Genomic DNA, 15,013 nt, shown 5'->3' on the forward strand with positions numbered 1-15,013 from the left:
CCCCCAGGGCTTAGATAGCCAGTTAATATATGTTAATACAGCAAAGTGAACAAAAGGTTAAATAAGTGGGTCAGGCTCGGAACGAGTCCTGTACTGCTTACTCCGGCTTAAACGGAAGGAAAAGCCCGTAATGGCGCTCGCCTGACTTTCACCCCCATCATTTTAAGAATTGCTTTGCCAATCCTTCACAGCAAATAGTAATTTTAAGTGGACCAAAACAGAGCTCAGGGTGTTTGCACTCCATGGTAATGACAGAGTAGCTGCGCTCCCTGGAGTCAATAAGCCCGACAATTGAGTCATTTTTGCCTCCTGTGAGTGAATCACTGCTGTTAGCCTGAATGACAGGATTGCTTATAGAACCCGAGCCCTTCACCGGGCTGACCTCATCCTGGGACAGCGAGGTTCAGAGGGCAGGCAGGTGGTGTTTAACACAGTTATAAGTAAAAGCTGATTTTGTACTTGTACACTCTGTAAACAAGAAAGTAGAATAGGGGAGGGGAAGGGGAGGGGCACTGGCCGTGCACTGATGGACCTTCTCCGGAGCAGCCTTCCTCTTTTTTTCTCCTTCTCCCTCTCATTGCCTCCTCCCCTTAACAACCCACTGCCCCTACCACCTTGTCTCTGCCTCTGTCTCTCTCTGCTCACCATCTCCCGCCCTCCGTACAGGGAAGTCTCTAATGTGTGTAATAGCCGTGCTAAGTTAGATGGCCGCAGCTCAGTCTCAGTTCTGATTAATGAAAGATGCAGAGGGTGTGGCCAAAAAAATAAATTCTCTTAGATTTAAGGTAAGTTCCTGGTTTCTGAATCATTTTTGAAGTAGAAATTTTATTCACAAGTAGCACAATACCCAGTGATGGTATTTTTTTTTTATATTTCATTGAGTGGGAAAATAGGAGAAAAGCGGGAAAAGGGAGAGGTTAGAGAAAACAGCCCAGCCTCAGTCATCTCAAAGATCCAACTACCTTTGAGACAGAAAAGTTCTAAAGAACAGTTTCAGCCCACAGACTTTAGGGGGTCAAAGGGCAATGGAGTAGTCAGGTTTTATAATAATCTCGAGAGATGGGGTTAGGGACAGAGAAGATCTAAAACAAGAGCCCTCCAGATGATCCTCCACCTCTGAGTCTGACTTGGGGAAATATGAACATGGAAATCCTATTTTCAAACTGATAAATGGTTTTAAAATACAATTTCGGTGAAAAAACGAAATACTGTTTCATGTTTGTCAAATCCTTGGAACCCCAGTGCCCCTCACAATCTTAATAACTAAAGTTAAGAATTGGTCTGTACCATCATCCCTTCTTAGAGATTCGCAATCTGTTTTAACCTATTCAAGGCTGTGACATCACCTGCAGCAAAGAATGTGCCTTGACTTTGTTCCACTTCGTGTCGTTTCCCTGCTGCACTTTGACCTCCCACCTTTACTTCAGAGAAACACCTATTGACACCAGTGTGTTTCAGAGCACAATTTGGGGGAAACTTCTTTGGAAAGATATAATAAGAAAAAAAATTTTTTTAAAGAAGGTTTTCTATTCTCCTTTCCTTTCTCCATCTCACAAATCTTCCCCTTTCATTTCCAACTCACTATTCCTTGGTCCCAGAGCACAGACACACCATAATACTTCATTGACCTCGGTTCCCGTTACTCACAGCTTATTCTCTCGTCTACAGTCAACTGGACTTATCAGGCCCCCATGTAACCACATCGCATGTTCCCCAGCCTAGAAAAGTCCGATGCCCACTTTCTGCCAAGGCCAGTCCTTCTCTTCTCTCCCTTCACCCCGTACTCCGGCCTTGCCTGGCATCTCTAGTGCCCAGATGGATGTGCACCTTTAAACAAACGCCTCTAGTCTGTGTCCATAGTTGTTTCTGAGATAACTACACAGAGCCAGGAAGCCAGAGTTATTTCCCATCTTAGCTCTGCCCCATTGTAAGGAAAACCATTTCATCCAAGATTCAGCTATTCAGCCACTTGCCAAATGAGGACAACAAAATCCTTCCATTCTCACTTCTACATTATTTCAAGATAAAGGAACCCTATTTTCATTCAGTCATTTAGTTATTCATTCACCATACATTTTATTGAGGATGTACTATATGCTTGACACAGTTTCAATACCACAGAATTAAGATGTGGCCCTACTGTCTAGGGTTACCTGGTGGGAAGCCGGACAAGTAAACTGTGATTATGGTTCTGAATAAAGGCTGTGACGGGCCTGTGAGCTAAGTACTCCTGACTGAGGAAGTGCTTCTTTCTCAGCCTGTGGAGTCAGGAAAATTACCTCAAAGAGATGTTCTCTGATAAGAATTTTGAAGGGTATGTTGACCAGATAGCTGTGGGAGAAAGGCCATTACAGACAAAAAAAAGGAGTGTGTTCCCAGTTACTTAGCATATTAACTATATACTTGCTAGTTGCCTTTTTGTTAATATGTACCTTACTATATAGCTGTGAAACCAATTTCTAAATTAAATTATCTTTTGATAGATGATGATGTTACTTTGTCTTCACTGTGAAAACAGAGAGAATTCAAATGCCATCATTCCTAGTTCTAACGGATAAGTTAAGCCACTTTAGGAAATTCCAATAGATGTGAGATACGAATACGCACGAAGAAGTCTTTCAAGCTGCAATCCAGAGTGTTTGCTTCTTTGTCTGTCGGAGACTCTAGCTCTGTGTGGAATGTCAGAATCAAAGAATCTTTATTTCTCTACAAATCGGGGAGGGAGTATCCACTAACTAACCCTCTAAAGCTAAAATATTTAAGGACTAAAGCAGGTGGGGCATAACTGCTGGTTTGCTCAGTCTCTTGTGATTTATAAAGATATATTTTATGTCTTTTTATGACTACGGGATGATGCTAAAAATTTTGTGGGTAGTAATACCGTCACATTGGAAAGACTGCATATAACATCTCTAGAGAAGTTACAGAATGCTACTCGCCTGTCAAGTCAAAGTAAAAGATGTTTAATTTGTTATTAAGAAAAGGCAGTCAAGAAATTTTATTTGGAACTTGGTCTTTGATGTTTGAACATCGTAAATGTGAGGATATTAAGTCATGTGTTTATGAATAGTTTTTTTTTTCTTCTTGACATAATGAGAGATGTTTTCATAATAATTTTTAAAGATGATTGTTAAATGTATAGCTGTGAGAACTCCAGTTTATTTAAAGTAACTTAAAAAATTTTTAGATCTTTGGATTTTTTCCCCTTTGGCACCTGTACGAGATGCCAGTCTAAACTGGTTAAATAGCATTTGGTTTAAACAGAAAGACTGTAACATATATGCATATTTATGATATTTTGTTTGTTGGATCTTTTTCTTAATATTACTTGATTTTCTGTGCTTTAATCTCATTTATTTTTCTCGTATTTTGGGTTGGAGCCACTCTAAAGCTTAACACCTAGGAGATTTCTCACTTATGGTTCCCTTTAAAAGTGCTAAAATCTCAGCCTCTCAAACAAGAGACCAAGCTACAACTTAAAGAAAGCAGTAGTATTGATAAAGGGCCCTAAGAATGTTGCCACCTTCTGCGTGTGTCTTCTGCCACATCCTTTCTTTTAAAGCAGCAGGAGCCTTGGAAGAAGGCTAAGAGGCTGGCCCACCCCAACACTTCTGGCAAGCCGGGCTGGCCTCTGAAGTCTCCCCTGCTGCTTCAGTAAAAGGAGCCCCACCGACAAATGAAAGGGCCACGGGGACATTCACATGCATAGCACCTTCCCTCCAGCCACCAAGTGGCTTTGGATTGCTGGTGGTGGGGTGGTTTGGCCAGAGTTGAAGAATAGAGACTTGAGAACCATTTGTTTCCACACCATTTTGGGTGAAGTGCTATATTTTTCACTTTAAAAGCCCATTTAAAAAGAAAAATATGGTTTGAAAGGAGGACACAATTTGGAAGCCATCACACTTAATGGAGTCCCTTTTCAGTGTAACACTTTTCCCCATCAGTTCTCTCCTAAATTAGTTGTCACTACCTGGAGAAAACCCGCCCTTGATTGTCTTATCCTATAACTTAAAAACATTCAGTCGCCTCTATATTTTTCCTATTTTTTTCTGATAAAAATTTTTTTTTCTATATTCTTATCCAATTTTTAAAATTCTTTAGTCAATTCCACTAAGGATGAACCGGAACACAACTTGTGTAGCCTTACACAGTGCGCCGGGTATGTTATTGCCATCAGCCACTAAATCCTCACACAGATTATTTTGGAATTAAAAGAGAAAGCAAACGGGACCGAATAGAAATAAAGGTTTTTACTGACAATTGACTTGGCCAGCCATTATTAGATAAGGGACTTTGTAAAATCTGGAGGCTGGATGAAGAGGAAATAATTTTTGGAAGTAGTTAGGCAGTTTATTGTACTTGTTGTCACAGTCTGGAATATCCATGTAGTTTTGGAGTTTTTTTTTTTTTAACATTTTTTATTGATTCATAATCAATTTACAGTGTTGTGTCAAATTCCAGTGTTCAGCACAATTTTTCAGTCATTCATGGACATATACACACTCATTGTCACATTTTTTTCTCTGTGATTTATCATAACATTTTGTGTATATTTCCCTGTGCTATACAGTGTAATCCTGTTTATCTATTCTACAATTTTGAAACCCCAGTCTATCCCTTCCCACCCTCTACCCCGCCCCCCACCCCGGTAACCACAAGTCTGTATTCTCTGTCCATGAGTCTATTTCTGTCCTGTATTTATGCTTTGTTTTTGTTTGTTTGTTTGTTTTTGTTTTTTAGATTCCACATATGAGCAATCTCATATGGTATTTTTTTTCTCTTTCTGGCTTACTTCACTTAGAATGACATTCTCTAGGAGCATCCATGTTGCTGCAAATGGCATTATGTTGTCGGTTTTTATGGCTGAGTAGTATTCCATTGTATAAATATACCACATCTTCTTTATCCAGTCACCTGTTGATGGACATTTAGGTTGTTTCCATGTTTTGGCTATTGTAAATAGTGCTGCTATGAACATTGGGGTGCAGGTGTCGTCCTGAAGTAGATTTCCTTCTGGGTACAAGCCCAGGAGTGGGATTCCTGGGTCATATGGTAAGTCTATTCCTAGTCTTTTGAGGAATCTCCACACTGTTTTCCACAGTGGCTGCACCAAACTGCATTCCCACCAGCAGTGTAGGAGGGTTCCCCTTTCTAGTTTTGGAGTTTTGAAAAGATTAAAGGGGTTTGAAGTTAAAGTTGCTTCCTTTTAACCATTCACTCTTTTTTCGTCCCATATCTTGAGTGGCCTGGCTAGCTTTTCAGACTGAAAGTCCCACTGACAACTTGAAAGTATCATTTGGAAAGTTGAGGTTGCCTCTCTTCACCACAACAAATAGGAATTCTTTTTTTTACTTCCGATCTTCATCAGCTGTATACCAGACCAAACACAGACTCTTGGGTTCATCCTCTGAGTATCTTTTTTATTTGCAGCTCTTCTCTGCCCTCTAAGCACAATTCACCAGCTGTTCTCCAAGCCACATGTCCCACTTCTTTTATATTACTACCACCTTAATCTGAGCTTCCTGGATTTCCTCCTTCTGCTTGAATTATAATAGCTTTCCACCTTCAGCTGCTAGCTTCTCACCAATTCATACGTAGCTCTTAGGATAGATCTTCCTCAAGCGCCATATTTTATCCTTCCACTCTTTAGGAATTTCAGGGGTTCAAATTTTCACTCAAGAACTTCCAGCTGGGTAGGGGAAGGGGGGAGGTGTTGGTCAAAGGATACACATTTCCAGTGAGACAATAATTTCTGGGAATTTCTTGCACAGCATGGTGAGGATAGTTAACAATACTGTATTATGTACTTAAAAATTTCTAGGAGAATCGATTTTTAAAGGTTCTCATCACAAAAATGAAATGGTAATTATGTGATGTGATAGAGGTGTTAGCTAGTGCCATAGTGGTGATCCGTTTGTAATACATAAATGTGTCAAATCAACACCTTGTATACCTTAAACTTACACAATGTTATCTATCAATTATATCTCAATAAACTTGGAAAAACAGAAGCCCCTCCACCAACTTGTCTGTTAACTGTAGCCATGTTTTCCAGACAAAACCAAGAGCCTGGCTGAATTCAGTCCCCGCATCCTCCCTTGCACAAAACGGGCGCTGGTCGGCCTTGGTATCTTCGCACAAGCCACTGCGTTGCTTCCTTGTTCCCAGTCGTCTGTACTCTTTTAATCTGGTTCAACTTCCCTCCTCCAAGAACTTGGTGATTAACCTCCATCTGACATCTCTAACTGACTTATTTCCTGAGGGTGGGCTGTGTTGGTTTGTAATTATTAAGTATTCTCCAGTTGTGATTTTTCAGTTCGTTTCTATGGTTGTGAAGAGAAACAATCTTTAAAGGCCTGAACTGCATATTTGAAATTTTAAATATATGTGTGGACAACAAGAGAGTCATATAATTATATATTTAGAAGTCATCTATAATTTCTTATTAGATATGACCTTGTCATATTCTGTCATTAAGCTTGTCTTTTGTTAGGTGTAGAATGTGGACGATTTCTCAGCGTGTGACGTGTCCAGGTTACTGTGGACCTTAAAAAGTATTCATTCTAAATTTTTTTGGTCTGAAAAAGGGTGTGAAGAGGCCTTAACATAATCCCTGCTCGTCTGTACCTTGCCTGCCCTTCCTGCCCCTAACCGTCCCCTCCAGCGCCCCATTTCTCACTCAGATACTCTTACACCCAGAGACAGCATCCGCTAGGAGCGTTCTCGGAACACTAGGGAGGCGGGTGCAGAGTGGTCGCTGACCGGCCCCGGAGAAGCAGAGGACAAAGCCAGAAGTGAGCTTGAGTTCTCTGTTTGCCCCGGAAAGTGAGAAAGGGGAGAAGAGAACAAACACCAGAGCACAGCCTCGTGACGGAAAAGCAAGGCTTTTTAGCTGTCGTTCTTTCTCCTGTGTTTTCAGCATCCCTGCCACCCACAAAATTCCTGTCCTTGGCCTGTGTGGTCATATGTCCCAGTATCCTAGAGTTGCTAACTCTCTCTCACCCTTCCTTCCAGCAGGAGCACAGAAAATTTAGCTAGCTGTTAATCTCTGGCAAAGTTTATTGCCTGGGGTGGGTGTGTGTGTGTGTGTGTGTGTGTGTGTGTGTGTGGGTACACACGCATCCACACACGCACATACACATACATGCATGTGGCTAATGACTTCTCACAGTTTATCTCAAGGCCATGTTGTTTCATGTTCTACTTGGTTGACAGGGCATCTCTGCCGTGACAGATGTATCCACTGAGAACAGGATCATGCATTTGAAACCAGTTTAATTCCTAGCAAGGCAATGTATATGGCTTATGGAGATTTCATTGTTGATTTTTCGTCCTTATATATTACTCAGCGAAGCCTGTGTCAGTATAAATCAGTGGTAACGAAATCACTGTGATGGCATCTTTGATACTGTGTTTGCAGAAACCTTTCTGGATGCTGTTTAATTCGGGGCTTAATGGTGGATATTATAGACTGTGAATAAACATTTTTGATGGATCTATTTGCTCACAGATTTAAAAATTCGAAACCCCTTTTCTCTTGGACTTAAAAAGTATCGTGCCCTTGAAGAGGACACAGTTCAAATGTGGTCATCATAGGTTGGTGGCACCAAAAGTAGAAACGCACTTAGGGTAAAATTTGCTGTCAGGAAAAATGGAGCATTCTTTCTGAACTTGGGAACGTGCGGTTCATGCGAGCTTGCTTGTAGATGGTTGCTACAATAAGGCTCCTTTCATACAGGTGTGTTTATGCCCCAGGCTTGCTGGCCACAGTCCATTCCATTTACAGAAGCTGAATTAAACAATAACTACCGCATTGCAAAAAATGGCGGGGAGGGGGGAAGTGGTGGGGGAAAGGTGAGCGTCAAAGGAGATGCCTGAGAGCTTTGTTCGGGCCAAGAAAAGCCCTGTTGCAGTTGTCAGAGCTTGTTGATGTTGCTGGGAACGGCACTTTTTTTTTCCTCCTGGATTTTGTGGTTCTGCCTTAGGAAAGAAAGTAAAATAGAACGGAAGAACAAAGTCCTACTCTATAAATCAGCAGCTGCTCCTTGCCAGATCAAAGGAGTGACATTTTTGCTCCTGGACTACTTGTCCACTTGAGGGCTTGACAGGCAGCTAACAGCTGGCCTGCTAGACTGTATGGGAGACTCGGCCTACATCTTCTTCCGAGCAGATGACAAGCTAATCAGAGAGACACCCATAGCACGGGGCATGCGAGTGCACCTTGATCTCCTTGAACGTGGCTAAGACGTAATTGCTGAACAGCTTGGTGCATTTTTGGCAAGTTCATGCTGAGGTGGTTTCCACTGAGAAATAGGATAGAGAATTAATACTCCAGTCAAAGGTGGTCGTGAAAGCTAAAGAGACACTAGATTTGTCGGGATCTCCTCCTGAATTAGTAAATGGCTAGGAACATGATAAGAATTGGCTAAAATGTGTGTAATTGATTGTCAAGTGACTGGTTGATTTTTCAAAGCCTGGTCAGGCCGTGGGTATTCAGGTAGATGAACAGGTACTTGATAATTGGTAATTTTGAAAATGATTACTCCTGCTTTGTATGCTGATAGAGCTGAATAAAGTTGTAGATGTATCTTCCGTGTCTGCAAAGAATTGTTTTCAGAAACACTATTAGGGGTACAGGTATACAGATCTGGAGTTTTCATGTCAGTAGTAAAACTTCCAAAGTAATTCAGTTTCTAGTTGCTTGCCATTTTCCATAAATCATGTACAGGATGAGGTAATATACTACAACTTACATCTATTGACTTAGCATTTTATCTTGAAGAGGATAGATCCTAGATATGAACAGCTAAGGAAGTTTGTGTGTTTTCTCCTCCCTTGCTTTCAAGTAGCTTTGAAAGATCTCTTTTATAGTGCATGATAAATAGCCATATATGAATAATCTGATAGCATTCTGGAAGAGTAACCGTGCTTCAAAATCATAACCTGCTGGGATGTTTTGTTACGTGCCATCGAGCGTGATTATACTTATGGAATAGTGTTTATTGCTGCTCAGTATTATAAAGAAAATAAAAGGTAATTCCCTATCTTAGAAGAATTTCTCAACTACTTTTATTAAAAAGTCTCTACTGTTGGCCGGATAAGCCTTAGTCAAATAAGATGCCGAATCCTCCAGGTCACTTAAAAAAAATTTTTTAATTATAAAAAGAATCATACTTCTTATTAAAAACTCAAACAGTGCAAAGTTACATGAAATAAAAAATAAAAATCTACCCTTTTCTTCCTATCCATTCCTGAGAGAGAACAGTTTCCACAAAAGCTCTCCATTGGCCCAACTTTTCCTTTAGGAGGTGCTGACGGAGGAAAATGAATTAAATTATTATACATTGTTTGTTGCCCAAGGCAAGTGATTAAAGGAGTGTTTAGATCTGAGATAAGTAAAGAGAACAGTATGTGCATTTTCACAGCTAAGGCTCTTGATTACAACTCGATCTTTTTGCAAGTTTCTATTCATAGGCAGAGTACTGGATCTTCTATTTAGTATGTTATCAAGAGCAGGACCTCTCAGACTTAAATGTGCATAGGTCACCTGGAAATCTGTTAAAATACTGATTCAGATTCAGTAGTGCCAGGGTGGGGATAGCTGTATTTCCGCAGTTCTAACAAGGCTGAGATGGTGTTGATGTGGCTTGTGCATGGAACAAGAGTTGTGAGGATCTAGAGAACCATTAAGAGAGTGATTGTAAAACAGCTCACCCCACTACCACCCGCCCCCCAGCTGAGTCCCACTCCAATGTCCAAAATCCCCATCATGGCATTCTACGCTTGGACTAGCTGAAATCTCTGGAAAGACCCCACTACATGGACACATGCCACCTGCAGGGATACAGCAGGTTACTGTCTTATCAACTCAGCGTGGATTTGTTGAATAGTCGCCCATCTAGTGGTAATTATTACCCGTAAGAGAGCAGAGCTCTTTAGGAGGGGACACTAGATAGATGCATTCTGAGTGTAAGCTGACATTTAACGAGCCCTTACTATGTGCCAGGTACCAAGGCACAGGGATTTTACATGCAATATCTCCCTTAATCTTCAAAACAGTCTGGGCCCAGATTTACAGATAAGAATCAAACTGAGGCTTGGAAGTTAACATGGACTTGCCTAAGATGACACGGCTAAGAAAGGGATCATTTCGCCCGGAGCCTTTCATGTCAGCAGAAACATTTCACTGCTCAAGGCGTATGCATAAAGCTACAAAAGGTGTGTGATTCCAGATGAATATCATGTTTTCACATTGTAAATGTGTTAAGTATCACTTCATGGTGTTTCTAGAGCTGTAGACCAATGTAGCATCTATCAAATTATAAATTAAGCTGTAGCACAGGGAAATTAATTATGAATCATGAATGTGTCCCTGAGTAGCCCATGAATCTCATTCTTTTACCTTACTTTGCTCACAGCTGTTGGCAAGAAAACACCCACGGGCTGGCGACCCATGGAAATCTTGTGTTTAAGACGTGACTCAGTCATTCGTATGTCCGAGTACACATTCAAAGGCACTAAACCTGCTTAACTCACTGATTCAAACTTTTAAATGCATCTCTCTGAGAAAACCCCATGCTTAGCCATATCCACAGCACAGAAAGAGACTTGCTTTCTTTGTGAACTAAGGAAAAATGAAGAAACTTGATAACTGACTTGCTACGGTTGAGGCTTCATCGTAGCAGACACCAACTAGTAGCAAGCTTTGTGGATAAGCACCTTCTCTCATGAGTCCTCTGGCTGGGGCAAGTGGAGAAACAGAGGCTTTCCATTTTTTAACAGATCCCCAGTCACCAAGCTGCCTACAACACCTCTTCCAAATTGATCTGATTCCTCTTCAGCAATTCAGCCCCCTTCCTTGACCAACCCATGCAGAAGTTTCAGTTCCAGGGATTCCTGAGTCTTCCTCAGAGAGTTCATGGCTGGCATCTTTCCAGGTGGCGCCACAGAAGCCTGCACTGTCTAACAAAAGGAGCACTGCCGAAAGGGGTGGGTTACCAGGCGTGGCATAAAGTTAGCGAATCAGAAAGAGGGATTTATCAGCCATTTTAAAAGAAGGGGGAAAAGAAAGGGAAAGGAGTCAGCCAACAATCAGGAATGACACCTAAGCCTACTTGTGTCACTCTGAAATATGCTTTGGAGTGAAAACCCTTTAAAAGAAAATCACGATGGTCAGAATTCAGTTGCAGAAAAGTTTGGCTCTTTTGTGGAGGCGGGGGCTTGTTAAGGTGGGGATGTGGGAGGGGTCTCCAGAAGACATCATGCCAACAAGAAAACAAGATGAGATTTCAATGTTTTGCTACCTCAGGTTTATTCTTTTTAACATATACTTTGTTCATGCAAAGTTGACTCAGAAAGGCCCCGTGATTCTTGGAAAGTAATAGAGTTTATTTCTATAATTAAGTTATTACTTTTAAGCCAACCATCTAAGTATATCATTTTTAAGGATCACACATACTAATGTATTTTCTATTTTAGTAAACTTTAGTGAGAAATAATCTTAGGAGATACTCTCCAGAGCTTTTGTGTGAGCCTAGATACTAACTTTGTGTTCAATACAAATCAGTGGAACTAGTGCACTTGAGGGTACCCATTCCCTAAGGAGTCACTAATGGAATTATCTCTAGTCCTTAAAAAAGTCACAATGAGGCTAATAAAAAAAAAAAATTTCAGTGAAATCTGGATAAGGCACTAGGCTTACTGGCACATTTTATTTATGGCATTTATCTTATGTGGCACATTTTACACGTAAGTCGTACAAACCTCAGGATGTCTTGAAGAGCTGTTTAATGTCTAAGTAGACTTTGTGATTTCAGGTTAAATAGTCTGTACCAATAGAAAAGTATATCCTCAACTTCAAAATCTTTCTCGGATGACATTACAACTTAGAGAATTTTTTTAATATCAGATACAGATGAAAAACCTAACAGTCTTTGGATTGGAAATAACTTGTGGGGGTTTTCATTAAAGTTGGGTGCAGCTTGCTGCATTTTGGTTAGTTGGATGTCTTCAGCAATTTTTCAAATGTTTTGGGTTTGGCAAAGTCCAAAATGTTTTTGCCAACACCCTCTTTTCCCCTTATTTTTTAAACCCGTGTGAAATTCAAGGATAACTTAATCCATATGTGTCTGATTCATTTACACTTAACTCATCAAAATGTTATTTTGTAAGACCCATTTAATATCCAAGAAACCTTTTGAGACTTTTTAAGATGTCTTTTGTCTTTGAACCAGTGAGTTTCATTTTTCCATATGAGTGGCACTTGGACCTTGGAAGATTGAAGATCAGTCAATTTTCAACTTAGACTATTCAAATTTTAAGTAGAATCAAAACTTGATATTCTGTTTACTGCTTGAACACTGAATAACTTCATTTTAAAATACAGACCAGAGTAAGTGGAAAAAATTTTCATGTCATATAATTTGGGGGAAAGACCATATTTGGAAATTTCACATTACTTAATATTAAAGAAAGAAAAATTATTCTTCGTTTTATGTTTTTCAATCTATAATTAAATGGCTTTATTTTATGTACATGGGTGTGTTTTCTAGGAGTGGCCTGGGATCATCAGTACGGGGGATAATTTCATTTTTTACTGTTAAAGTGTTCTTACAGTCAACTCATTAATTGTTCATTTTAATCATAACATATATGGTGTTGATAAGATATCCCTAGATCAGGGGAGTTGACAGTTGGCAGGAGTTGTGTTAAGAGATTTCTGGAAAATGGGGGCCCATATGTTTTAAAAATTCTGCTTGATTTGAAAGAATGTGGTAGAATCAGGAATCTGGCAAGATATAGCACTGTGGATCACAAACATTGTTTGAGAACAACAATTCAGAGAGGCCAAATGGAGCCCTAGTGATAAAAGCAAAATCTCTCTGACCCTTTGTAAAAGGATCTAGTGAAAACCTTCGGAGGCTTCGCTGCATATTTGTTTAGTAGAACTGGGCACAGAAAGGCCATCGCCGTAACTGCTAGTGAACATCCAGTCCATGCCATGGTAACTAGTTGAAAATGTAGTCCTGGAGTGGCATTTCCAAGTTCAGCACGTCTATAGAGACCTGCGAGCACACAGAATGCTTTTCTAATGTTCTGCATTGTTGTGGATCCCCCATTGAACAACCTTTTGAGCGGACCCCGTTTTTACTAATGTAAACATTCTGATGAGTATCCAAAGAAATGACCTTTGAGTGAACCTCTAACCTTCCCCATAATTATTTGTTTGAAGACAGTGTGGAGTTCTCCTGCTGAGAACTGAGGACCATGATGCCTTGCAGCTCCGTGAGGAAGGGAGTGTTTGGGGGAACGGGAGAGAGAGACATAAATAAGGCAACAACCTCCAGATGTAAATAATAAAAGAGTAAAAGGGTGAAATTAAAAAGGGAAAAGATAGCAATTCGTTTTACCTAAAGAGTTGGCCTATCAGAAAAAAACAAAACCGAGATTAGTAGCACATAAAAAGAGGTGATGCTTCTGCCATGTGTATCCTCCATTAGAAACTTCAAGAAGCAGAGGAAAGGTCTCTCCTGAGCATCTCAGTTGGTCTTATCCTGAGCCGCTGGAAAGAGTTCTGGGGGATGGAAACCTCAGATCAGGCCTCCTTGGTCCCAGGAAAAGCAGCGGGGAAAAGAGTAGGTGATCAAGTTCCTTCTCAGATTTGAGGGACACTTCTGGAAGGCTTGGTGACCTAAGCAACACTCAGGGCGCTGGGTGGGAATAAATACGCAGTTTCCGCTCTCCTTTTGTTTTCACCTCTCATAACCTGTCACTTTCTTCCCCAGATTTGACGGGGTGTGACATTTTTGACAACGGAGCTATACTTTCTTAAGTAATAAAGAAGTTCATTGTTTGCCAGATAAACCCCGTGTGCAAAAGACTCCTTTGGTTTTCTAGCAGCTGTTATTCTCCAGTCTAAGTGTATTCCCACGAGAGCCCTCGCAGGAGGCCTAAAGGAGTGCGGGCTGCTGTCCTCGGCAGAAGGGCCTTCAACTCCGTAGGAACGCAGAGCTGCCAACACGCACTAGAATTTTCCTGGCCGGATTCGAAGAATGAGTTTTCAGTTCCTGCCTGTGACCCCATGCTGACTATTAATCATTAAGTCCCCCTGCACTTAAGATTTGAAACTGGAAGTACTGGGAAATGTTATAAATGGGTATATTTTTAAGGAACAGCTAGCTGTATGCTAGGCACCTCCCTCCCTCTGTGTCTGCCCACGGCCCCGCAGAATGCACAGCCAGTGAATCCTGTGCCTCAGCTCAAGTGTGTGCAGAAGGCACGTCATTAAATGTGCAGGGACAGGGGTAACTCGCAAATAGTAGAAAATTGTTTTGTTTTTATTAAATTTGGAGAAATAAAGGAGATTTCTTATCATCTTACTCTGTTTGTACATGAATATTTGATGGGCATTATTAAACATTAAAGTAACATGAAGTAGGCACTTATTTTTGGATTTCCAACAAAATTAGATCCAGGCTTCTAGACGAAATAACTGCTTCTCCTTTACATTCCTGTGATTCAGCCACCACCTGATTTGAAAACGTTTCTTGGGCTCTAATATCAACCATGTGTACCTGAGGCTCTGTCTTTCTAGTGGGTTGAAAGGTGGCTGGGTTTATGGCTGGCAGTTACCTTATCCCTGCCCTGGGTGTCCCAGCTTAGACTGGAAAGGCCGCCCCCAGCTGGCACTGACCTCTAAGTGACCCCTAACTTTACAGGCTTAAACTGCAGGAGTTGCCGAAGAGCAGAGGTCTTTCTGGCCAGCACTATTACTGCTGTGCTGGTGATAAAACTTCAGACAGCCTAATTGATGGCTCTGCTGACCTAACAATACCTTGTGGAAGCAGAGGTCCGGAGTCTGGGCTCCATTTATGACCAGCTGCGAGGGGAAGCTGCGTCTCCCTCCGATGGGGAGTTTAGAGAAAGGGGGAGAATCTTCCAGCCTGTGAACTTTAACCAGGTTCCGACTTGTTCGAGAGGGCAGAAGCCACAGTTGCAGATTCACAGACGTTTT

The 15,013-nt window shown here is 41.1% G+C and overlaps 1 protein-coding gene across 10 annotated transcripts in view; it reads left to right on the forward strand.

The window, feature by feature from the left end:
- The window catches only part of MEIS2 (Meis homeobox 2), a 196,418-nt gene that overhangs the window by 175,501 nt on the left and 5,904 nt on the right, over positions 1-15,013 (forward strand). The gene's annotated exons all lie outside the window — the stretch shown is intronic.

Source organism: Vicugna pacos, chromosome 6 (genome assembly GCF_048564905.1).
Source record: "Vicugna pacos chromosome 6, VicPac4, whole genome shotgun sequence".
NCBI lineage: Eukaryota > Metazoa > Chordata > Mammalia > Artiodactyla > Camelidae > Vicugna > Vicugna pacos.